The sequence below is a fragment of the Salmo trutta genome, chromosome 28, assembly GCF_901001165.1.
Source record: "Salmo trutta chromosome 28, fSalTru1.1, whole genome shotgun sequence".
NCBI lineage: Eukaryota > Metazoa > Chordata > Actinopteri > Salmoniformes > Salmonidae > Salmo > Salmo trutta.
In genome coordinates, this window is record NC_042984.1 from 31,297,451 (window position 1) to 31,324,052 (window position 26,602).

General features: G+C 44.3%; 1 pseudogene; it reads right to left on the reverse strand.

The window, feature by feature from the left end:
* Positions 1-5,568: 5,568 nt before the first annotated feature.
* LOC115166371 (forkhead box protein D5-A-like) lies at positions 5,569-24,594 on the reverse strand (annotated as a pseudogene).
* Positions 24,595-26,602: the final 2,008 nt, after the last annotated feature.

The following is a 26,602-nucleotide window of genomic DNA, read 5'->3' on the forward strand; positions in this document are numbered from 1 at the left end:
TCATAAGGTAGTCACCTGGAATGCATTTCAATTAACAGGTGTGCCTTCTTAAAAGGTCATTTGTGGAATTTCTTTCCTTCTAAGTGCATTTGAACCAATCAGTTGTGTTGTAGCCCTATTTGGTAAATGACCAAGTCCATATTATGGCAAGAACAGCTCAAATAAGCAAAGAGAAATGACAGTCCCACATTACTTTAAGACATCAAGGTCAGGCAATCCGGAAAATTTCAAGAACTTTGAAAGTTTCTTCAAGTGCAGTAGCAAAAACCATCAAGAGCTATAATGAAACTGGCTCTCATGAAGACCGCCACAGGAAAGGAAGACCCAGATTTACCTCTGCTGCAGAGGATAAGTTCATTAGAGTTAACCAGTTACCAGCCTCAAACATCGGCAATTGACTGCACCTCAGATTGCCACCCAAATAAAAGTAACAGACACATCTCAACATCAACTGTTCAGAGGAGACTGCGTGAATCAGGCCTTCATGGTCTAATTGCTGCAAAGAAACCACTACTAAAGGACACCAATAATAAGAAGAGACTTACTTCGGCCAAGAACCACGAGCAATGGACATTAGACCAGTAGAAATCTGTCCTTTGGTCTGATGAGTCCAAATTTTAGATTTTTAGTTCCAACCGCTGTGTACATTGCCTTAAAGTATTCCACCCCCTTGGCGTTTTTCCTATTTTGCTGCACTACAACCCGTAATTTAAATAGATTTTTATTTGGATTTCATGTAATGGACATACACAAAATAGTCCAAATTGGTGAAGTGAAATGGAAAAAAAATACTTTTGCTATGAAGCCCCTAAATAAGATCTGGTGCAACCAATTACCTAGTCACATAATTAGTAAAACTAAGTCCACCTGTGTGCAATCTAAGTGACACATGATCTGTCACATGATCTCAGTATATATATACCTGTTCTGAAAGGCCCCAGAGTCTGCAACACCACTAAGCAAGGGGCACCACCAAGCAAGCAAGCGGCACTATGAAGACCAAGGAGCTCTCCAAACAGGTCAGGGACAAAGTTGTAGGGAGGTACAGATCAGGGTTGGGTTATAAAAAAATATCAGAAACTTTGAACATCCCACGGAGCACCATTAAATCCATTATAAAAAATGGAAAGAATATGTCACCACAACAAACCTGACAAGAAAGGGCCACCCACCAAAACTCACAGACCAGGAGGGCATTAATCAGAGAGGCAACAAAGAGACCAAAGATAACCCTGAAGGAGCTGCAAAGCTCCACAGCGGAGATTGGAGTATCTGTCCATAGGACCACTTTAAGCCATACACTCCACAGAGCTGGGCTTTACAGAAGAGTGGCCGGAAAAAAATAAGCAAACATGTTTGTTGTTCGCCAAAAGGCATGTGGGATACTCCCCAAACATATGGAAGGAGGTACTCCGGTCAGATGAGACGCAAATTGAGCTTTTTGGCCATCGGAAAACGCTATGTCTGGCGCAAACCCAACACCTCTCATCACCCCGAGAACACCATCCCTACAGTGAAGCATGGTGGTGGCAGCATCATGCTGTGGGGATGTGTTTCATCGGCAGGGACTGGGAAACTGGTCAGAATTGAAGGAATGATGGATGGCACTAAATACAGGGAAATTCTTGAGGGAAACCTGTTTCAGTCTTCCAGAGATTTGAGACTGGGATATTCACCTTCCAGCAGGACAATGACCCTCAGCATACTGCTAAAGCACCACTCGAGGGGTTTAAGGGCAAACATTTCTTGGAATGGCCTAGTCAAAGCCCAGACCTCAATCCAATTGAGAATCTGTGGTATGATTTAAAGATTGCTGTACAGCAGCGGAACCCATCCAACTTGAAGGAGCTGGAGCAGTTTTGCATGGAAGATTGGGCAAAAATCCCAGGGGCTAGATGTGCCAAGCTTATAGAGACATACCCCAAGAGACTTGCAGCTGTAATTGCTGCAAAAGGTGGCTCTACACAGTATTGACTTTGGGGTGGGTGAATAGTTATTCACGCTTAAGTTTTCTGTTTTTTTGTCTTTATTTATTGTTTGTTTCACAATAAAACATATTTTGCTTCTTCAAAGTGGTAAGGCATGTTGTGTAAATCAAATGATACAAACCCCCCCAAAATCCATTTTAATTACAGGTTGTAAGGCAAGAAAATAGGAAAAATGCCAACGGGGGTAAATACTTTCGCAAGCCACTGTATTTGTGAGACACAGAGTAGGTGAATGGAGGATCTCTGCATGAGTGGTTATGGCTCTTAAAATCAGATCCAACAATAATGTCAAATGTCTCAATATCCAGGGCTTAAAAACAAATGTGTCATTGAAAGCTGACGATTCATGTTTTCTTATAAATCCGCTATTTGGATCTCTGCACAGCCTCATAGAGGATCTAGATAACTCTTCTAACCTCTCTGAATTACAACCAAATTATGATAAATGCACCATATTACATATTGTGTTGTAAAAAAATATAACTTTTACATTACTGTGTAGTTTACCAATAAAATGGTCTGACGGTGAGGTGGACATACTCTGTATTCATATCCCTAAAGAAATGATCGAACTTCAATACATTGTAATAGAAAGTTAGGCATAATAGATAAACCAGAAAAAAAGCAATGTTACAACCTGTGTTGTGGCAACCTCTGTCCGGTGAAGTCCACAAAGCAAATTGCATGTAACAGTTACATGACATACAGCAAGTTAATGTTTCCGACATTTTCGAACCACTAAATAACTATTGATTTAGAACCACAGGGAGTTACCGCAAGTCACTAAAAAAACAGGAGCTGCTTCCACTATTCCAGCACATCAACATTATCAAATGACCTATGCTTAGTCTATTACAGTGACAACTAAAAGATACCAAAAACTATTTAGTCCAATAAAAGTAAGTTAAATATGGTATGGCTGTCCATGGTTCTTATTTCTCTGTGTGTGTGTGTGGGTGTGTGTGTGCTTTCCTGCAAGTAGAAAAACATGTTGACTCACCCTAAATGTGGAGAAATGCAAATGCCATCCTCCTCTCTTTCATGTTGACGAAACGGTCTATGACTCAGTACACACTTTTATTTTTTGTTCTAGGCTACCTGGATAAAATGCTTGCTCGCTAGCCTAACTTCCTTTCATGGGCAACATTAGCTAGAGGCTAGGAGTCCTGCTAGGAGGACAACTTCCAGTGAAACTGGAGGGCGTGCAATTCAAATAAACAATCATAAGAATTATGGATATTAAACATTTAGGTACATACAAGTGTCTTATATCGGTTGAAAGCTTAAATTCTTGTTAATCTAACTACATTGTCCGATTTACAGTAGCCACTACAGCAAAAGCATGCCATGCGATTGTTTGAGGACGGTGCCCCACATCTGTCACGTTATCCAAGATAGCAGGAAAGGGGTAAGTCAGGCGCAGGAGACTGAGGTCCGTTGAACAGACGTTTAATACAGCCAAGAGCAAACACAGCAGCAAGGCAGGGTGCACAATCCACAAAAGGAAGGAGAACAGCTCCAAAATCCAAAATAGATGGGGCGCAGCCCGGCAACCCCAATGCCTAACAAAAATACGTTGCGCAGTTCAATACAGACAGTAAACCTGCCCACTACAATAAACGTAAGAAGCAACAATCCCGCACCAATCCCAAACGAAACAGACAAACTAAATACCCCCCACTAATGACAAACAAGGAACAGGTGCAGACTAAAACAGACATAACCAACAGACACTGAAACATGGATCGGTGGCAGCTAGTAGACCGGCGACGACCACCACCGAGCACCGCCCGACCGGGGAGAGGCGCCACCTTCTGTGGATCAAAATATTCTTTCACCTGCACAGGTTTCATAAATTCACAAATAGCGATTAAATATTCACTTATTTTTTGAAAATCTTCCTCTGATTTGTCATCCAAAGGGTCCCAGCTATAACATGTAGTGTCGTTTTGTTATATCCCAAAAAGTCTGTTTAGTTGGCACCATCGATTTGAGTAATCCACTCGTTCAACATGCAGAGATAGGAATCCGAAAATCTACCCCTAAACCTTGTTTCAACATGTCAAAATACATTCCTATTTACTCCTCAGATACCCTAAAATGTAATCAAACTATAATATTTCATATGGAAAGAAGTATGTTCAATAGGAAACCGATTTTAGTCAGCCTCGAAACCTTAATGACTTGGAGAAGATCTGCAAAGAGGAGTGGGACAAAATCCCTCCTGAGATGTGTGCAAACCTGGTGGCCAACTACAAGAAACGTCTGACCTCTGTGATTGCCAACAAGGGTTTTGCCACCAAGTACTAAGTCATGTTTTGCAGAGGGGTCAAATACTTATTTCCCTCATTAAAATGCAAATCAATTTATTACATTTTTGACATGCGTTTTTCTGGATTTTTTTGTTGTTATTCTGTCTCTCACTGTTCAAATAAACCTACCATTAAAATTATAGACTGATCATTTCTTTGTCAGTGGGCAAACATACAAAATCAGCAGGGGATCAAATACTTTTTTCCCTCACTGTAGCTGCTGCTTTCACAACAGCTAATGGGGATCTAAATAAAATACCAATACCTACAATCAGTGGTGTAAAGTACTTAAGTAAAAATATTTAAAGTACTATTTAAGCAGTTTTTGGGGTGCCTGTACTTTACTTTAGTATTTATATTTTTTCCAACTTTTCCAACACTACATTCCTAAAGAAATTCATGTACTTTTTACTCCATACATTTCCCCTGACACACAAAAGTACTCGTTACATTTTGACAGGAAGATGGTCCAATTCACACACTTATCAAGAGAACATCCCTGGTCATCCCTACTGCCTCTGATCTGACGGACTCACTAAACACAAATGCTTCATTTGTAAATATGTCTGAGTGTTGGAGTGCGCCCCTGGCTATCCATCAATAAAAAAATGAGAAAATTGTGCCATCTGGTTTGCATAATATAAAGGAATTTGAAATGGTTTATACTTTTACTTTTGATACTTAAGTATATTTAAAACCAAATACTTGTATAATTTTACTCAAGTAGTATTTTACTGGGTGACTTTCACTTTTACTTGAGTCATTTTCTATTAAGTTATCTTCACTTTTACTCAAGTATGACTATTGAGTACTTTTTCCACCACTGCCTACAATACCAAAATGCCTAAAGTGGAAAATCCCGAAGAAAAATGCAATAGGCCGACCCCAGCCTTAAATATTTAATTCAATAAAAAATGGAAAATAAATAACATTAACAACGAACAGCCTAATAGCCTGCCTGTAATAAAGAAGCATGATAGCCCATTTCAAAATAAAATAACTCATCGGATTGCCGTCCAACCTGGTCCAAATGTGATTAGCTGGAGAAATACTGGGTTTGTAAATTAGCTATTAAAATCCTATCAGATATCAAAACAACAATCTGTCTGTATTTGCACAAATATTTAATTTGATAAATTAGCTGAAATCTGGAGAAAACATGCGTTCAATGTTCGCAAACCTGATTCCAACATCTATTCAAATGAGTGCATAAGTGACATTTCTGGTTGTCTGACATAGGAGAAATGGGGGTAGCTAGCTGAGAAAGTCTAGCCACCACTGGGGCTCAAAGGCTGGGTCATACCACCGTAGGGGCATCCGTTATATGGCACCAGAACGGACACCTTTCAGTGGTAAGCACTGTAGGTGGTTTGGAGCTGATGGCAGTAGGTCACAGGGGAGCTGACGTATCCATTTGGAATGCATGTCTGTTGACAGGTTGCGACTGTGGATAGCTGTTTGAGGTGGCCTGAGGTGAGTTTGGCTGGGAGAGGGTCCAAGGGTTACTGACAAAAGGTGCCGGTACATAGACAGGCAGTGTCTCCTCACCCTTCTCTGGCGTTTGAAGTTGCCTTTCTCAAATAAGTCCTCAAATGCAGGATCCAATGTCCAGAAATTCCCTTTCCTGTCACATCCACCTTCCCTGGGCACTTTGAAGAGGTAATCATTGAGACTGAGATTGTGCCGAATGCTGGTCTGCCACCTCTTCTTGTTTTACTCATAGCAGGGAAATGTGAAACTCTAAAGAATGGAAAGGATTGTGGGATAGAAAATGTCATCAGTCGTGCTGTGATGACTTCTCTAGGTTAGGTCATACATACAATAATGAAGCAGCATAAAACCAAAAACAGAGATGATAGATTAGATAATTTGTTTCAATAGAAGACCTAATGGTTTTTCTTCAAGTCAGTTTGCCTTGGCTAAATTCCTGTGCTAGGTGTGGCCCTGCTTCTCTCAAGTGATGAGAGACAAGAGTTCCCTGTTCAGTTCACCAAGCCAGTGACCCGTGCCTTTTCCCATAATGCACCACTGGGCAGGTTCTACATGACAGCACTTGGGCCTTTTTTCTGCCAGTCTGGCCTGCAGCCCACAGCGATGCAACTCACTCTACAGCAACCAGCTGATCCACTCCCAAGACAAGCCTACCATTATATTTTTGAATTGTGGGTGTACTATTAGGCTACTGTGTGACAAAATATTCATTTTTCCAACACTTAGACACACATTGTTTTTTTAAATGAAATATTAACAGATAAAGTAGATTCACATCCTAATGGAGTACGCTTGCAAACAAATCTAACCATATCTGAAAATGCATCTCAGTACGTTGTGGGTTGTGTAGCATGCCCGGGTGTTAAGGATGGAAATTAGCTTCATAGCTTACTCCGGCAAATGTATATTGATGTGTAAACTGACATGTTGATAACTGTGTACTGTCTCAGTGAAAAAGATAGCATCAATTAATACATTTTTATTAGTTACTGCAATCCCTGTCATGTTCATCATTAATCAGTAGCTGATCATTGCCATTGAGTGTAGACAAAATGTCTGGATCACTTCTGTGCTAAAATGTTCAAGAATAACAAGTGCGTACTTAGCAACTGTAAATTGCAGATCTCAGCACTGTTTGCAAAAAAAAATTCTGTCACATTTAAAATTGTCAAAGCCAGCTTGGCCTGAGTGGAAACAGTGGTTTGGGAATATACCAGTAAAAGAAAACGTATTTGCCAGCTCAGCCAATGAACACTTGGATATTCAATTTAGCTACCAACTCTACGTGGGGCAGGGCTACATGCACTGCTTAGCAGTCTTGCCTGTTTAACCAACAGCGAAGGTTACTGCCTGTAGTCAAATGGCCCATGCTATCCGGGATCCTTGAGACATCCCATTTAAAATGGTTAAGGTAAGGGTTAGGTAAGGTTTATGGTTAGTGTAAGAGTTAAGGCTAGGTTTAGGGTAGGGACATGCCAAGGATTCTGGATAGCACTATCTGTGGTCAAATAGTATGGATGGATTCAGGATTTGGAATCACATGATAGAACTACTAGGGCACTTTACTATGATAGCAAACAATGAACATGGAGTACAGGAGGAGACTGAGCATGCACCCTTGAGGATCATAGTGGCAGATGTATTGTTACCTACCCTTACCACCTGGGAGCGGCCTGTCAGGAAGTCCTGGATCCAGTTGCAGAAGGAGGTGTTTAGTCCCAGGGTCCTTAGCTTAGTGATGAGCTTTGAGGGCATGATGGTGTTGAACGCTGAGCTGTAGTCAATGAATAGCATTCTCATGTAGGTGTTTCTTTTGTCCAGTAGGGAAAGAGCAGTGTGGAGTGCAATAAAGATTGCATCATCTGTGGATCTGTTATGGCAGTATGCAAATTAGGGTGGGTCTAAGGTTTCTGTGATAATGGTGTTGATGTGAGCCATAACCAGCCTTTCAAAGCACTTCATGACTACAGACGTGAGTGCTACGGGTTGGTAGTCATTTAAGTAGGTTACCTTGGTGTTCTTGGGCACAGGAACTATGGTGGTCTGCTTGAAACATGTTGGGATTACAGACTCGGTCAGGGACAGCTTGAAAATGTCAGTGAAGACACTTGCCAGTTGGTCAGCACATGCTCGGAGTACACGTCCTGGTAATCCATCTGGCCCTGCAGCCTTGTGAATGTTGACCTGTTTGAAGGCCTTACTCACATTGGCTAAGGAGGGAGTGATCACACAGTTGTCCAGAACAGTTGATGCTCTCATGCGTGCTTCTGTGTTGCTTGCCTCGAAGTGAGCATAGAAGTTATTTAGCTCATCTGGTAGGCTCGTGTCACTGGGCAGCTCGCGGCTGTGCTTCCCTTTGTAGTCTGTAGTAGTTTGCAAGCCCTGCCACATCCGACGAGCATCGGAGCCGGTGTAGTACGATTCAATATTAGTCCTGTATTGACGCTTTGCCTGTTTGATTGTTTGTCGGAGGGCATAGAAAGATGTCTTGAAGTGGCAGCTCTGCCCTTTAGCTCAGTGCAGATGTTGCCTGTAATCCATGGCTTCTGGTTGGGGTATGTACGTATGGTCACTGTGGGGACGACGCCATCGATGTACTTATTGATGAAGCCCGTGACTGATGTGGTGTACTCCTCAATGCCATCGGAAGAATCCCGGAACATATTCCAGTCTGTACTAGTAAAACAGTCCTGTAGCTATTGAGCCAGTCACTGGTGCTTCCTGCTTTAGATTTGCTTGTAAGCAGGTATCAGGAGGATAGAGTTCTGGTCAGATTTGCCAAATGGAGGGTGAGGGAGATCATTGTACGTGTCTCTGTGTGTGGAGTATACAGCTCGTTGAGTGCCGTCTTACTGCCATGGTTTTCCATGGCCAAGCAGCCGCACACAAGCCTAAGATTACCATGCGCAATGCCAAGCGTCGGCTGGAGTGGTGTAAAGCTTGCTGCCATTGGACTCTGGAGCAGTGGAAATGCATTCTCTGGAGTGATGAATCACGCGAATGCCAGGAGAACGCTTCCTACCCCAATGCATAGTGCCAAATATAAAGTTTGGTGAAGGAGGAATAATGGTCTGGGACTGTTTTCATGGTTCGGGCTAGGCCCCTTAGTTCCAGTGAAGGGAAATCTTAATGCTACATCATACAATGACATTCTAGACAATTCTGTGCTTCCAACTTTGTGGCAACAGTTTGGGGAAGGTCCTCTTAAAGGCAAACACTGCTATGGCCTAATAGTCATATTGCATAGTCTATATTCCATGGACATTTACACATAAATGTAAGCCTACAGAGTTTTATATGCATTTTTATTATCATCTACTTCGTCACATATGCGTTATTTGACTCGAGGACAAACAGTGGATTGTTTTTTCCTAAAACAAAAACCTTGCCCCAAGGGGGATTTGAACTCCCATCCATCGTATTTTGCTTTCTCTGGACTTAACTTCTTTGTGGAGCATACCACCAATTAGTGATAGCGGTAAGGGAGGTGTAGATTACAGCTATTTGACGTAAGTACCAGCGTTAGCGACTTTTTTTTACAATACATTTACATGTTATATAATCCTCCTACATCTTTATTGCTGTGAAAACACATGAATGTGTGTGATAGGCAAAAACATGGGATTTTGTCATGTGTAGCTAGTAGCCTGCCTTGTCAAGGATGCATCATGCAATATTGAGTGGGACACTACACTTTACAGATCTAGTGGAACAAAAGTAAACCTTGAATTTGGAGGTTTAAAATATCCTTCTGGTGGCCAAGTCGACCTATTTTAAGAAATACCATTGGTTGGTGGCTACAAAGTATAAGATCTTTGTTAATAAGATGATGCAGAATTTGGTACAGGAAATAGTCACTGTCAGCTGGTGAATTTAGCAAAAAGGGTGACTAACGTGTGCCAGGTTATCTGATGGGACCATAGGGCTAACGTGTGCCAGGTTATCTGATGGGACCATAGGGCTAACGTGTGCCAGGTTATCTGATGGGACCATAGGGCTAACGTGTGCCAGGTTATCTGATGGGGCCATAGGGCTAACGTGTGCCAGGTTATCTGATGAGACCACATACAGTGTAGCGTTCTATCATGTGCAAGTACCTCAACGATTTTAATTGGCTGATGCGCATTTTGACCTGGAGGTCTAGGTTAAATTGAAACTTTTTCTAATGTTCGCAAGTATGGCCCTACAGTATTAAATTACAATTACATTGTTTACAACCAATGGAGTTAAACAGGATTTGGGGGTTCTGATGAGGTACAACAGTTGAACTAAGCTCATGAGGCATTTAGTTATATTCTTCAATAATCAACTACTATATATCATTAATTTTAAAATAAAAAAATGGATGTACCAATCACAGACTGCAACTTCAATGTACATCATTTGGGCATGTCTCAAATTAGTTTCAAATTAAATTATAATTTAATTAAACACAAAAAATACAATGTTATAACTACTTTTCAAATGCACTGGTGAGCTGTGGGGAAAAAAATCATTTTTGATGAAGAACAATACATTTTATTATTATGAAGAACAATAATAATTATTAATTAATTAATTAATTCATTCTCCTCATATAGCAGTTATAACGCTGACACCAGCTGGCTAAAGATCTGAACTTTTCTGTGTTTGGTATCTCTTGTACCTATGTCAGATGACATTATGTAGTATTTATTCATGGGTGATTAATAATGAAGTTATACTGATTCTGTTCTGTACAGCGTAATCCTGTGATTGTACGTTGGCACATTGTGTAGATTGTAATTTATCAGCTCTTACAAAGGAAAGCAATAATGTTTTGGGTATGATACTGGGATGATACTCTCCTGGATAAACCATGCTATATATGAGTTATTTAGCAGTATTTGGACTGAAATAATGAAAAAAGTGATGGTTTGGCGTCCAGTCCCAGCACACATGACGACGCAATCAGAGGACTCTTGTGGGGGGAGATATCGTAGGCGGGCTGATTTGTAATTGAAACACATCACCGTTTGATTTATTCTATTCCAGTCATTACAGTAAGCCCATTCCCGCCGAGATCTCCGCCCACCAGCCAGCACTGGATGTAATACTTCTAAACGGCCGTGACATAAAAGAAGAATGCCCTGGTACAAATGTACAAATGCATGACCCTCCTCCGCCACCTAGTGGATAAAACCAAAGATATGGTGCAAAAAAAAGTCTGTAAATGCTATGTGTTGTGTAAGTAAGTAGTCTTGACTCTCCTACAATACAGTTGAGAAAGAGGCGAGAGGAGATAGGGTGCAAGGTATCAATGAATTGAGATAAATCCCTTGATCTGTGTCACTCTACTTGGAGTTCAGAACAGCAACAGTAGAGGGCAGCAGAGGAACATGGTCAGAGCAGACTTGAAAATCAATAAAACCTCTGAGATAATAACTCGCCATTCAACAGCTGGGTTTATGAAAACAGTAAATTATTGTTTCAAATTGTGCCAATAATTCCAATGTACCATACCATCACTGTCATAGTCAAATATAAATTACGGATACAAATGTCTATTTTATAGTGTTGTTATTTCAGCCAACGTGTCCTCAATATAGTTAGAAAAACATCAGTCTGGAAAATAACCAGCAATTCAGTAAAATCACCAGGAATTCGAATTCAGTAAAATCACCAGGAATTCAGCAAAATCACCAGGAAGTCAGCTACTAAATCAGCACTTTTTATATCACCAATTCCACCCCTGGCCATTCAGTCATTTTACACAGTTTGATCTACGTTTAATTTCCATAATGTGCAAGTTTGGCTCACACAATTAATAATAACATGTCTACAAACAATGAGGTTTGAGGTCAATCTAGTTGAGTATCTGGAGCAAAACACCAGTCTCAACGTCAACAGTGAAGAGGCGACTCCAGGATGCTGGCCTTCTAGGCAGAGTTACAAAGAAAAATCCATATCTCAGACTGGCCAATGAAAAGAAAAGATTAAGATGGGCAAAAGAACACAGACACTGGACCGAGGAACTCTGCCTAGAAGGCCTGCATCCCGGAGTCGCCTCTTCACTGTTGACGTTGAGACTGGTGTTTTGCGGGTACTTTTTAATGAAGCTGCCAGTTGAAGACTTGTGAGACGTCTGTTTCTCAAACTAGACAATCTAATGTACTTGTCCTCTTGCTCAGTTGTGCACCGGGGCCTCCCACTCCCTTTTCTATTCTGGTTAGAGCCAGTTTGCGCTGTTCTGTGAAGGGAGTAGTACACAGCGTTGTACGAGTTTCCAGCTACAATAGTAATTTACAAAATTAACAATGTCTACAATGTATTTCTGATCAATTTGATGTTATTTTAATGGACAAAAAAATGTCCCTTTCTAAAACAAGGACATTTCTAAGTGACCCCAAACTTTTGAACGGTAGTGTAAGTTATTGTTAAAACTGTATTTACATTATGATGATGATATTAGCAGCTACAGTTTAGGTACAGCACAGCTACACCTCGTTGTATAATACTCACAACTTTTATAGTCAAACTTTTTTAGCAGTTTAATAATCTATAGTATAATAGAAAATAATAGTATAACATTAACACGCAATTTATAATAATATACAAAATCACCATAACCTTGCTGGAGTCAATGCTATATGATATTGTATATTGTATACCTAAAAATGTGTAACACTCGGTTACCTACCATTAGAATACACAAATACAGTAAATGTAGTACATCTTTTTGATCTATATATCAATCTTCTCTTGCTTTATCAACTATTCACTCTGTTATATGTACAGTGCCTGAGGAAGTCCCGCAGCATCATCAAGGACCACACACCCCAGCCACGAGCTGTTCACTCCCTTACCGTCGGGAAGACGGAGCATGAGGTCTGATACCAACAGGCTCAGAGACAGTTTCTATCTACAAGCCATCAGACTGCTGAACACTTGAACTGGACTGACCACCTGCTCTGATTCTCTGCAACTTAGCACACATGCACTCCCTCACGCGCAAACACACACACACACACACACACACACACACACACACACACACACACACACACACACACACACAGACAGACAGACAGACAGACAGACAGACAGACAGACAGACAGACAGACAGACAGACAGACAGACAGACAGACAGACAGACAGACAGACAGACAGACAGACAGACAGACAGACAGACAGACAGACAGACAGACAGACAGACAGACAGAGACATATCACAATTGCTGCTACCAGATTCTTATTTACTATTGCTTATACTGCACAATTTAAACACCTCCCAATCCCCCTTTCTCTGATGTGTAAATATTGTACAATAAATTGTGCCTTCCTGAATAATACTCTTCTTAAAATGTTTATTATATTCTACTGAGCCATTTACTTTATGTTTGTATTGTAATCTTTCATTATTTCTTATTGTTGTTGCATTGTGGAGAAAGAACCTGCAAGTAAGCATTTTGTTGGATGGTGTATACCATGTGTACACCAAACTTGAAATAAGACATGTGAGTTGATGGGCAGTTTCACATAGAACAAACTCCCTGTGATAGCTCTGTTAATCCACACAGTATGTTTGTACTCAGCAGTACACTCTACTATTTCATTAAAGGAATGACTCTCCACAGCCTATTTAGAGTCTGTCCTGTACTGGACTGGGTCCATTGACAATTGGAGCTTTAAAACCCAGGCCAATCCACACCATTTATGGAACTGAATAGCAGACATGACTAATACATTAAAGTGATCATCAAAATAAAAGGCCTCCTCTTTAACCAAACCCAAAAAAGGAAGAATGTCTCAGTTTTTGACAGAAACAAATTCAGGAATCACCATTGAATTACGTATAGAATTATATAGGATCTCTATGGGAATCAGTACCACCACAAAAACACACCAACACTTGAAGAATGCATGTTATGCCGCATGGTGATTCCATAGTTTCATAGTCCAAGATTGGTTGGGTGGTGGTTGGTAAACACACATTAGACTTGATGACCCCATGATTCATCAGTCGCTGAGAAACACTCCGTCCCAAATAACTTTGATGTCAAAGACAAAAGGGAAAATGTCTCCCTCGGGCTTTGGAATTCAAGTGTGGAGACCACAAAAACAACACTTAATCAGGACCATTCAGACTGGTGATCAGCAATACATGTGGGAATTCAAAATGAGAGACATTGTGCATAGAAAGACCAAAGAGATTTGTCTGGTCCCTTCCTTACATCTTCTCGCGAGCGACTTGAATGTGTACAAAATGATTGAAAAACAGCGCAGTGTGGCTCGATTGAATTTAGCCGAGAATATGTTAGTGGGAAAGAGGAATGGTCGGTTCGGTTTCAGAAAAGTCAATTCACAGAGAACACTGAAACAAAAATCACATTTCAGCGAGTGTATCAATCTGCCAGCCCAGAGAAGAAAGAGGGGAGGTGGTGTGGGTGAATAAGAAAGAGAGAGAGAGAGCGGAGGGAGAGAGAGCGGAGGGAGAGAGAGCGGAGGGAGAGAGAGCGGAGGGAGAGAGAGCGGAGGGAGAGAAAGCAGGGAGAGAGAGAGCGGAGGGAGAGAAAGCAGGGAGAGAGAAAGCAGGGAGAGAGAGAGCGGAGGGAGAGAGAAAGCAGGGTGTGAGAAAGAGAGCTTCATTTGGCTCACTCTTTAGAAAAGGCCTCTCCTCTCCTGCTGGGCCCCGCTCGGCTCCCGTCCCCTCCGCACAATACTGGTAGGGAGGCGGCCCCCCGCTTACCCCCGACTGCCCTCCATGTGCTGGGGCTAACACTGACAGCCTGGGTCCAGAGCACTAGCATATGGAGGCCAGACCATGGGACTCCTCTCCCCTGTGGACCCAGCTGGAGGTCTGGTGGATTGAACAGTGTAGTGCAGAGACACACCCCTCTCTCTCTCTCTCTCACTCACACACAGATCCAATGTGATGGGCAAGAGTTGTGGTGTAAAAGGGCAATGTGATGACCCTGTTATAAAATGTTAAACTATTAAATAACATACTATTCAAATATACATGTATGTATAAAGAACACCATACAACTCTTGGTTGCCAATTCTCCCCATTTTATAGTCTGCTGTTTAATATTCTTCATCATTACTGGTCTTCATCAGATGTAATTCTGTCCTTACAGTAAACGGCATAAAGCTGGGACAAAGGCACAAGCACCTAAATACATTGGTTATGTACCCTATTCATTGCCTAGTACTCACCCCCCCCCCCCCCCATTGACACAAGTACAACATTTGATAGCCATTTGTTTGTGAAGACAATGCAAATCTTACACAGGGGAGAGTGACATTTTCTGTGTACTTTTGCTGGAAAAGCCGCTGACGGGCCTTGAGACCTGTTTGTGAGCCACCATACATTCCAAAGAAATACAGAACAGGTGTAGTTCATTCACTCCACAATGAGGATGGACCACACACGTAAACACGGTGCAAGGCACAGCCACTGTTAGGACCCAGAACACGTATCCAGAGGAGGGAGCTATAGTTTTTTGGCCTGCCTTCAGCCCCTCGATTCTGAAATGAACTAATGTTGACTCACGGCAGGAATATGTTGCCATTCTGATGCTAATGGCAGCTTGAAACACCTCCTTCACCGAGCTGCCTGAACTCTCCATGCAGCAGCACTCAGGCCTGATCCCTGTGTGTGCGTGCGTGCGTGCGTGTGCATGCGTGTGTGAAAGGAATGGGTAGAGGGCGAGGAAAGATGGACGAGGGGAGAAAAGCAATGAAAAAAAAGAGAATGTCAAAAATCACTTGTTTACTTCTGATGGCTGAGCTACACTTGAAAGTCTTTTGGTAGGTGAAATCCACAAATAACTGCAAACGTCATCTGATTATAGATAGATACAGAACACGCCAAGCCGTATAATGTTCACGTGTATGAAACATGGTAGGTTCTATGCTTAAAATTCATCAGCACAAAACTCTTTGTGATAAGAGCAGCCCATAAAGGATATAAAAGAATAGTAAGGGCCCATCGTAACTTCCATTAACTGTTACATAACCATATTATATTATATATTATATTTTTCTATTAACATAATACCTTGGGCAACATTTTGGTAGTGAAAAAGCAATGTGCAAAAATGACCGTAAACCTCATTATAATCTTGCATTGCGATTTAATTTGAAACATTCTTCAACAATATGTGGCATGAGTAGGCAATTATTTAACTTGAGTTCAGTACACTGAGCAATACATCATTATTTAACTTGAGTTCAGTACACTGAGCAGTACATAAACATTTGCCTCTTCATAATTCACGTTGTTGAACAAGAATTTTGAATGAAATCATGCTGAGGTTTATTGTCATTTTTTGGCACTTTGCAGAAGACTTTAGCACTAAAAATGTCAGCCATTATCTTATAGACAATATGAGTCATGCCCAGTATTACTCACTCCACTTTAAAACACTAAAACATTGACAAACTGTTGGTTTCATTTGAACATTATTTTTGTCACACAAGAGAAGCTGTAGCCTATGAAATGACCATGTTGGCTAAATGGATGGATGTTAATAATAACATTAACTATGACCACACCACCTATCTGGGGGCAGTGCCCGTCAGGTTTGTGATGGTGGAGACAAGGGTCAGTAGTTGGTATCTGACCCTTTAAAAACAGAGAAATCCTAGCTGCTCGGCCCAACACTACACAATACAGTGCAGGAGAAAGGGCAGGTGGTCATTAAAACTGCTGTAATCCCTTCCATGAATAGCTCAGGACTTCTCTCTGTCTGTAAGCCATGGTCATGGGCATAGAGAGAGAGAACGCGAGAGAGGGAGATCGACTGAAGAGAAAAAAAAGGGAGGGAAGAGGGGGCCCATCGTTTGATGCCCCGGACCACGGGACTCTTTAGCATAGTTCCGCGGGCCGTGCTTCAGAGCGGATGTGTTAACAGTTTCGGGCTCAATGGAGGGAGAAATCCCCACAAAGGGAGGTGTACAAATATTGTGGGAAATCTGTCCGCTCTTTAATATTTCATGAGGGCCTGCCATCTATTCATGGGACTTCATTCCTCTGGAGGGGCCCGCATTCAAGCTCACTCTGCAGGCTCAATGGGCAGCCCTTAATTGAGTGCCCGCTCATTCTTCGGGTAAAGAAAGAGCAGATCCATGCCATCTAGCATGAGACTAACTGCGCGGTAGGTTCAGTGATGATTCTAGGGCTAGTGTCACGCTGCCTCCCTGTCAGTGAGGCTTTCAGCGGTTCTATTGCCTCCACTCCACAACCCCTGCTGTCCTAAGCCTCTATCTGTTATGAAACTGCTAAACAAATAGTACAGCACCTACGGTACGAGTGAATCTGCCAATCAACATCACTAAGAACATTTCCCCAGCCTACCAGTCATTTTCTTCATTTTCTGGATTAGACAATTATGACGGATTTAACAAGTAAGTACGTCTCCTATTTTGGGCGCCAATTGCGGCGTACTGACCACTTTCCCCGTCTATCCTCAGATAAGCCAGAGTCGCAGGTCACCATCTGACCCAGCAGAATGAGATGCATAATAAAGTTGGAAATAGTTTATTTCCGTAACATCAGTAGTTAAGTGGTCAGAACGTTAACCTTAATGTTACCCTAATGTTGCCTTTTCCCCCAAAATCTCAACTCCAGAGACAGAAATGTGAGCTGCTCCATATGGTGACCTGCGACTCTGCCTTATCTGAGGATAGACGGGGAAAGTGGTCAACACGCCGCCCAGCTGAACTTAGTATATTAAACGGTAACAATTTATGGACCACTATGTGCTTTAAGGATCCCACTTCTGACACTATTTGTATTTCATGACCAATCCATTGGAGGATGAGCCTGGCTCTCTGATAAACACAGAGGAAACATGCACATTAGCTGAATCTCAATCCATGCACAAACTTCACTTGGGATATCTATTAGTCAGGGACAACTACCGTGTCCGGGAGGCATAATGACATTTTTTGTGTTTGTCTTCGAGTTGGTGACCAGCAGACCAAACCCGCAGACAGTGAAGATCTGGAGAGTAGGATATATACTGTACATGCACCCCTGCCTTATGGGTTTTCTGGAGTGAGTTGTCCAGTGTATGGGGATGAGGATAACGCTAACCTATTGAGATTAAGCCGTGTTGTCATATACCTCGTGCCTGTGCTGACCGCTTCATCTCAACCCGACTGATGCTATGTAGCGGCAGTGGGCTGTGAGGCCAGAGGTATAATCAGGGCTCCTGGGGGCCTTCAGCTGCAGGCCTGGCTCCTGATCCTTGATTAAAGGTCACCCCGCTCCCTCTAAGGGCCTGTAAGCCCCTGGGAGCCCTAGACTCTCCCCTTCACCAGGCCTGATGCGTGTCCAACAGGCTTAGCCCAAGTCTTGAGGGATGGAGAAAGGGCCTGCCGAGAGGAATCCCAGGGAGAGGAAAATCCTCAACAACGGCTCCAACCTCCAACCTCCATCCCCCCATTCCCATCTCTCCCTCACACATTGTCCTGTTGTCCCAGTACCATGGACCGTACTCTGGTAGCATGCAAAATGGATTCCACAGCGGAAGCGACTTAAAGCTTTCATAGCACATACTTTGTTCCAGGCCGCTTCATTTAAGAGCAGCAAGGCTTTGATGGATTGTTCTCTAGTTTATTTGAAGACTTTCATTTCAAATTTACTGAACAAAATATAAACGCAACATGTTGTTCTCATCTTTCATGAGCTGAAGATCCCAGAAATATTCAATACTCACAAAAAGCTTATTTCTCTAAAATGTTATGCACAAATGTGTTTACATCCCTGTTAGTGAGAATTTCTCATTTGCCAAGATAATTCATCCACCTGACAGGTGTGGCATATCAAGAAGCTGATTTAACAGCATGATCATTACACAGGTGCACCTTGTGCTTGGGACAATAAAAGGCCACTCTAAAATGTTGTCACACCCTGACCATAGAGAGCCCTTGGTTCTCTATGGTGTAGTAGATCAGGGCGTGACTAGGGGGGTGTTCTAGCTCAATATTTCTATGTTGGTGTTTTGTATGGTTCCCAATTAGAGGCAGCTGGTAATCGTTGCCTCTAATTGGGGATCATATTTAGGTAGCCATTTTTCCCACCTGTGTTTGTGGGATATTGTTTGGTTTTATGCTTGTTGCACAACGTAGTCACGTTTTGTTGCTTGTTATTTGTTTTGTTGAAGAAGTTTCACTTTATTAAATAAATATGTGGAACTCAACACACGCTGCACCTTGGTCCGTCTCTTAAAACAACCGTGACAGAATATCCCACCAAGAAAGGACCAAGCAACGTGTGGTGAAGGACAAAGTGAGTTGGACCTGGGAGGAGATAATGGGAGAACACGAGACGCCAAGGAGCATAGGGGGACAACGATGACGCCAGGGACCGCGGCCACAGAAACCCCAAGATTTGTTTTGGGGGGGGGGGCACGAGGGGTGGTCGGCAGAGCAGCGGAGAGTGGAAGAGTCCGTCCGGTGCCATCTGTGCCAGCTCCCCGTACTCACCCTGAAGAGCCAGAGACCGTCAGGGAGGCGATGGAGAAGTTGGGAGAGAGAGAGATGAGAGAGATGTTGTGCAGGTGTGTTCTGCTCAACATTCGACCTGAAGAGCCTGTCAGCAGTCTGGTGAAGTCTGTGCCGGCTCCACGCATCTGGCCTCCAGTGCGCCTCCCAGGTCCGGTACGTCCTCTGCCAGCTCCCTGCACTCGCCCTGAAGTGTGTGTCACCAGTCCAGTGCCACCTGTGCCGGCTCCACGCACTAGGCCTCCAGTGCACCTCCCCAGTCCGGTATGTCCTGTGCCAGCTCCCCGCACTCGCCCTGAAGTGCGTGTCACCAGTCCGGTGCCACCTGTGCTGGCTCCACGCCTCAGGCCTCCAGTGCGCCTCCCCAGTCCGGTACGTCCTGTGCCAGCTCCCCGCACTCGCCCTGAAGTGTGTGTCACTTGTCCGGTGCCACCTGTGCCCGCTCCACACAACAGGCCTCCAGTGCGCCTCCCCAGTCTGGAGCGTCCTGTGCCAGCTCCCCGCACTCGCCTTGTGGTGCGTGTCACCAGTCTGGTGCCACCTGTGCCGGCTCCACGCCTCAGGCCTTCAGTGCGCCTCCCCAGTCCGGTACGTCCTGTGCCAGCTCCCCGCACTCCCCATGAAGTGCGTGTCACCAGTCCGGTGCCACCTGTGCCGACTCCACGCCTCAGGCCTCCAGTGCGCCTCCCCAGTCCGGAGCGTCCTGTGCCGGCTCCACGCACTTGACCTGAGGAGCGTGTCATCAGACGTTGCAACCTGCGCCGATGCCCAGTCCAGGCACGGTGTCCAGTCCCGCTCCAAGGCCGGAGCCTTCCTCTGCGCCGGTGCCTAGTCCAGGCACGGCGGCCAGTCCCGCTCCAACGCCGGAGCCTTCCTCTGCGCCGGTGCCCAGTCCAGGCACGGCGGCCAGCCCAGCTCCAAGGCCGGAGCTTTCCTTTGCGCTGGTGCCCAGTCCAGGCACGGCGGCCAGCCCAGCTCCATGTCCGGAGCCATTCTCTGCGCCGATGCCAGCCCAGGCACGGCGTTCGGCCCGGCGTCATGGCCGGAGCCTTCCTCTGCGCTGGTGCCCAGTCCAGGCACGGCGTCCAACCCAGCTCCATGGCCGGAGCCCTCCTCTGCGCCGGTGCCCAGTCCAAGCACGGCGTTCAGCCCGGCGCCATGGCCGAAGCCTTCCTCTGCACCAGTGCCCAGTCCAGGCACGGCGTCCAACCCAGCTCCAGGGCCGGAGCCCTCCTCTGCACCGGTGCCCAGTCCAGGCACGGTGTTCAGCCCAGCGCCATGGTCGCATCCGGGGTCTGGGGGGGGCTACGACCCGCACCGGAGCTGCCACCGACACTAGTCACCCCCCCAACCCCCCCATTTGGTTTCAGGTTGGCGGCCGGAGTCCGTACCTTTGGGGGGGGGGGGGGTTACTGTCATGCCCTGGTGTAGTAGGTCAGGGCGTGACTAAGGGGGTGTTCTAGCTCAATATTTCTATGTTGGTGTTTTGTATGGCTCCCAATTAGGGGCAGCTGGTAATCGTTGCCTCTAATTGGGGATCATATTTAGGTAGCCATTTTTTCCACCTGTGTTTGTGGGATATTATTTGGTTTTGTGCTTGTTGCACCACGTAGTCACGTTTTCTTGCTTGTTATTTGTTTTGTTGAAGAAGTTTCACTTTAAATAAATATGTGGAACTCAACACACGCTGCACTTTGGTCCATCTCTTACAACAACCGTGACAAATGTGCAGTTTTGTCACACAACACAATGCCACAGATGTCTCAAGCTTTGCAGGAGTGTGCAATTGGCATGCTGACAGCAGGAATATCCACCAGAGCTGTTGCCAGAGAATTTAATGTTAATTTCTCTATTGTAAACCGCCCCACAACTGCAGACCAGGTGTAACGACTCCAGCCCAGGACCTTCACATCTGGCTTCTTCACCTGCGGGATTGTCTGAGACCAGCCAACCGGACAGCTGATGAAACTGTGGCTTTGCACAACCGAAGAATTTCTGCACAAACTGTCAGAACCAATCTCAGGGATGCTCATCTGCGTGCTCCTCTTCCTCACCAGGGTCTTTACCTGACTGCAGTTCGGCATCATAGGCAACTTCAGTGGGCAAATGCTTAACTTTGATGGCCACTGGCACGCTGGAGAAGTGTGCTCTTCACAAATGATTCATGGTTTCAACTGTATCAGACAGATGGCAGACAGCGTGTATGGCCTCGTGTGGGCAAGAGGTTTGCTGATGTCAACATTGTGAACAAAGTGCCCCATAGTAGCGGTGGGGTAATGGTTTGGGCAGCCATAAGATACGGACAACAAACAAAATTGCATTTTATCGATGGCAATTTCAATGCACAGAGATACTGTGATGAGATCCTGAGGCTCATTGTTGTGCCATTCATCCACCACCTCATGTTTCAGCATGATAATACACGTGTTGCAAGGATCTGTACACAATTCCTGGAAGCAGACATGTCACCCACCGCTGCATACTCACCAGACATGTCACCCATTGAGCATGTTTGGGATGCTTTGGATCGACGTGTATGACAGCGTGTTCCAGTTCCTGCCAATAACCAGCAACTTCGCACACCCATTTAAGAGGAGTAGGACAACATTCCACTGGCCACAATCAACAGCCTCTATGCGAAGGAGATGTGCCGGATTGCATGAGGCAAATGGTGGTCCCACGAGGTACTGACTGGTTTTCTGATCCACACCCATACATTTTGTGAGGTAACTGTGCCCAACAGATGCGTATCTGTATTCTCAGTCATGTGAAATCCATAGATTAGGGCCTAATGAATGTATTATCCTTATATGAATCTTTGAAATTGTTTAATATGGTTGAAGATGTTGCTTTGCAGAAAAACTCCTGCTTAGACGAGTTTACCTCTGCACATTTATTGTGGTCAACGTTTCCGTACAACACCTTTTTCTAGGCTGTTTTATTCCAAACTCTCACCAACAATAACTTCCATGACCTTTGACTCCCAAGTGCAAACCTTGTTAACCTGGATACTCTACAAGCTTCTGCAAATCCTTTTTGTGAAGATGGCTGCTAATGCTGGCTAACGAGCTGGGTTGTCAACTTGTGGAATCAAAGATTCACTGGAAGGTTCAAACGCCTATCTGAAATCTGAATCAAACAAACTTCAAAGCTTTATTTACGGTTTAATAGAGATTACTTTTTAGTCATTTTCAGTCCCTCACTAGAGGCCATAGCTTTGAGTCTTGAATTTTTCATTGGCCTGCTCAGCCACCACCACCTGTGCCATCCCCAACCCCACCGGCATAATCACCATGGCCAACACCACACAACATCATGTTTTAAAATTGACTGTGGTGCGTTAACAGGTAGGAAATAGAGGGAGAAGTCAGATCAGAACCAGTAATATGATTGCACCTTGCTTGTTAACCTAACAACTACTAGATGATTAATTCAGTCAGTTAATCCCTGGTGGCCAATGGGCTCAGGGGGGAGTAGTTCCGGCAGTCTAATCCAAGCCTCACCATGCCACTCCAACGGGCTTTGTGTGAGCAGGTATTAGCACCACAAGTGCAGCCCGAGACAGCGGTGGGCAGAAGATTGGGAAAGTCCCCGGACTCAAAGGCGGGAGCGAAGGGAGGAGGGCAGGGAGAGATGGAGGGGAGGGGGCAGGGAGAGATGGTGGTCGCACTCAAGGTGAGACTTGGCAAGACTTGCATTTTCCATTTCTCAATTGGAGTTGAAAGCAAAAAATGCACTTGGTCCCCATAGCTTTGCTGGGGACAGAATCTGATGTAGACAGTCTCTAGTGTATTTATGTGTCTCTGTTCTAAGTGGGTCCTATGTGATGGTAATGGATTAGGACTGGTATAGAAACCATGATGAGAACAACCCCATGGATAGTTTTGTTCACTTCTCTTTTGGACAAGAAAACATGAGAGAAATGCTTTAGAAATCCCTTCTATGGATCGTCCTCATGTGCATCCACGCGCTAAACAGGTTTGTTAAAGAATTTGACCCGCCAAGGTCCAGGTCTATAAATTAATTCTGTTAAGTGGCAGCATTCAGGCCCCAAAATTATTTATACCCTTACTATTGGCCGGGGAGTCACTTAGATAAACACTGCGGAGGTTCATCTCATGTGGGCCACAAAGGGCCTGAGTGTGCCGCTGCCAAAGGCTGCACTGAACTCTGACCCTGACAGGTCACGAGGAGCATTTTTCCCTCAGTAATTGGACAGAAGGGCCCTTTCGCTCTTCATTTAACCTTTTGGGACTGATTCTTTCTTCCTCAGCTACCACAAAGCCCCTGGTCCCAACCCAGTGTTTTCAGGCCTATCTTTCCACCCTCAGCACAGGCCTTTGAAAGCTGGAGAAAAGCTGGAGTGTGCTTGCCCTGTCAGGGACAATGGCAGAGTTAGTGACCCCTGACCTCACCAGCCTCTGAGTTTTCTTTCTGGATCAGCGGCAGCCATTTGTTACGGTAGGTTATTGCACCACAGCTCTGCAACCAAATGAGGGTAAACACTTGTTAAGAGGTGATTCTTGTTCTCTGGGCTGCGCCCCGACTCCTCCTTTTCTCTCTTCTCCTTTTGTTTTTGAGGGTCTGTGTGTTAAAGATGGACAGGTCTCTTGTTTGAAATGCAGGCAGCAGTTCCACAGTCAATCATTGTGACAGTTCTTTGTCACTTGTCCAGAAGGGACAAGATAGGACCCTGTGTTACTCAGGAACAAACACAGAACAGTATTATTCAGATATTCACATCTGCACAAAACAAGCTTCTGGGAGAAACATATCAATATAGCAAAAAGTAAAGGGAAAGTTTGTAACAACATACTTTCTGGACAGATATTGCCCACATGCAGACTCAAATGTATTATCTTACAAAAACAGACACTAGCATCTCTGAAAGGCCTGTATGTATGTACTGCATGTTCCATACAAAAGCTAGAGGTCGGTTCTAAGTAGAATTTATTTCAGCACTCTAGGCAGAGTTATGGATCAAAACTGCAAGGATTTCATGAAAGCAACATGTCATGCTATAATCACTTGACTTTAATGCATATGAAATACTATGTCTCCAAAACAGAATAGACTGATATTCTCTAACACTGACAAGGGGGCCAACATTATAACCTTGTGCAGACACTTTACTCATGCTTCAGGGAAACCACAATTACAAAAAAATCTAAACTAGATTAGCCTTTAGTGTTCCTAAAGTGACCCCCCCTGCCTCCCTCCCTCCCCCTACTCGCTCCCTGGTCATGAGGTGACCGAGGACCTCGTGTGTCCAGATGCCGAGCATGCGGCCGTGGCGGCAGGAGCGTCCTGTGAGGCGGCCGGAAAGCATATGGGCTGAAAGGGACAAATCTTCTGGAGCTGCTGTCCCCTTCTCTCTGGGGACATAAGCCTCATTGTCCCTGCCCTCCGTGCCACTTAATGGTGCAGAACAGCATTGTACAGTATTGTCAACTGTTCCTTGTCTTTTTCGCCTTCAATAGCAGGGCCTCTCACTCACTCTCGCTCAGTAGGTGTTTTAGTGCCCCCTCCTCTTTCATCCCTTTCTTCTACTGCCACCTCCCTTTGCTACTTTTTTGCTAGATTGCTTAATGTTCCTCTTGAGTGATGGGCTAATTGTGAGAGAACAATTAAGCCATCTTATTTTCTCCCCCTCTTTGCTGTCGTGTCTGCTTTTGTTTTAGGGTGGTGTCTCTTGAGTGGAAAAGGACTTGAGGTCAGTCCAATATCTGTCTGGGTGTCAATGCAAAGCCCCCCAACACCGGGCCTTAAATCATGCAGAGCTCATGGGGTGCACAGCTTGTGGTCAGCTTAAAGAGGCAGGCTGGAATCCTCTGTCTTAGTGACTTGCTTACATTTTGTATGTATGCGTGAGTGTAAGTATGTCAATGTGTGTGCACAATGTGCATGCAGGAACCTTTAGGGAAGGAGCTCTGAATTGATTGATTTTACTTGTTGACTTAGAGGCCTGCTGCCCTGACACAGTCGGTGTTTGGGTTGGTGAAACACCAGTCCCTTACTAACACTTTTTGAAGGGAACCTGTCTGTCCTATATAGTGTGCAGACGTCATACTGTATATGTAACACCTGACCTGTATGCCTCCCGTTAACAAAATCCTCCACTCAATATCGTAGATATCCATCCACATATGCGGGTCTAACAAGCTTGTCCAGTCCAGTCACCCAAATCGAGAGGAAATGGGATTTACTGCCCCCAGTGTTATAATCCAACCACTTAAAGGCCCCTCTCCCTTGTCAGCGGTCTCTCCTTTTGTGTGTGCCGAGAAATATGTTCCCATTTAATAGACAGGTGATCAAACCAGCTGAGAGACAGCTTTGGCCAAGATGGGATGTCTACACACTTTTACCCAGTCTCCCCTATTGTCTCCGTAATGTCACAGCTGTGACCCTGTCTGCAACCGTCCTCTCATTTGGGCTTTCATCCTCTTTTCTTCGCCCATACCTTCCGCCCCATTTCATACTGTCTGGATCCCGCCCTACACGTGGACCCTAGTAACAGCATCCTGCTCCTAGCTCCGACCACCCTCCCAGCTTCTCACATCTAATCCCATTTTAATTTGGCTTCTTTTCCACAATCTGCCACTTCTAACATGAGAGAGAGAGAATCTTGAGTCGCACACTGTTCTGAAGACGCTGCCATCTTTTTTTAACATACAGTATGCTTCATAGTCTTCCGCTTTTCACAACTCGTTGTGGATCTGAGGATACATCATTACCTAACGTACAGCAATGAGTAGCATACTAGTTACATGGTCGCAAATGGGTCTTCCAAACGGACAATGACGCCAAGTATACTTCCAAAGTTGTGGCAAAATGGAGGACAACAAAGTCAAGGTATTGGAGTGGCCATCACAAAGCCCTGACCTCAATCCTATAGACAATTTGTGGGCAGAACTGAAAAAGCATGTGCGAGCAAGGAGGCCTGCAAACCTGACTCAGTTACACCAGCTCTGTCAGGAGGAATGGGCCAAAATTCACCCAACTTATTGTGGGAAGCTTGTGGATGGCTACCCGAAACGTTTGACCCAAGTTAAACAATTTAAAGGCAATGCAGCCAAATACTAATTAAGTGTATGTAAACTTCTGACCCACTGGGAATGTGATGAAATAAATAAAAGCTGAAATAAATCCTTCTCTCTACTATTATTCTGACATTTCACATTTAAAAAATAAAGTGGTGATCCTAACTGACGTAAGACAGGGAATTTTTACTAGGATTAAATGTCAGGAATTGTGAAAAACTGAGTTTAAATGTATTTGGCTAAGGTGTATGTAAACTTCTGGCTTCAACCTCATATATATAATTCTCACAATGCATT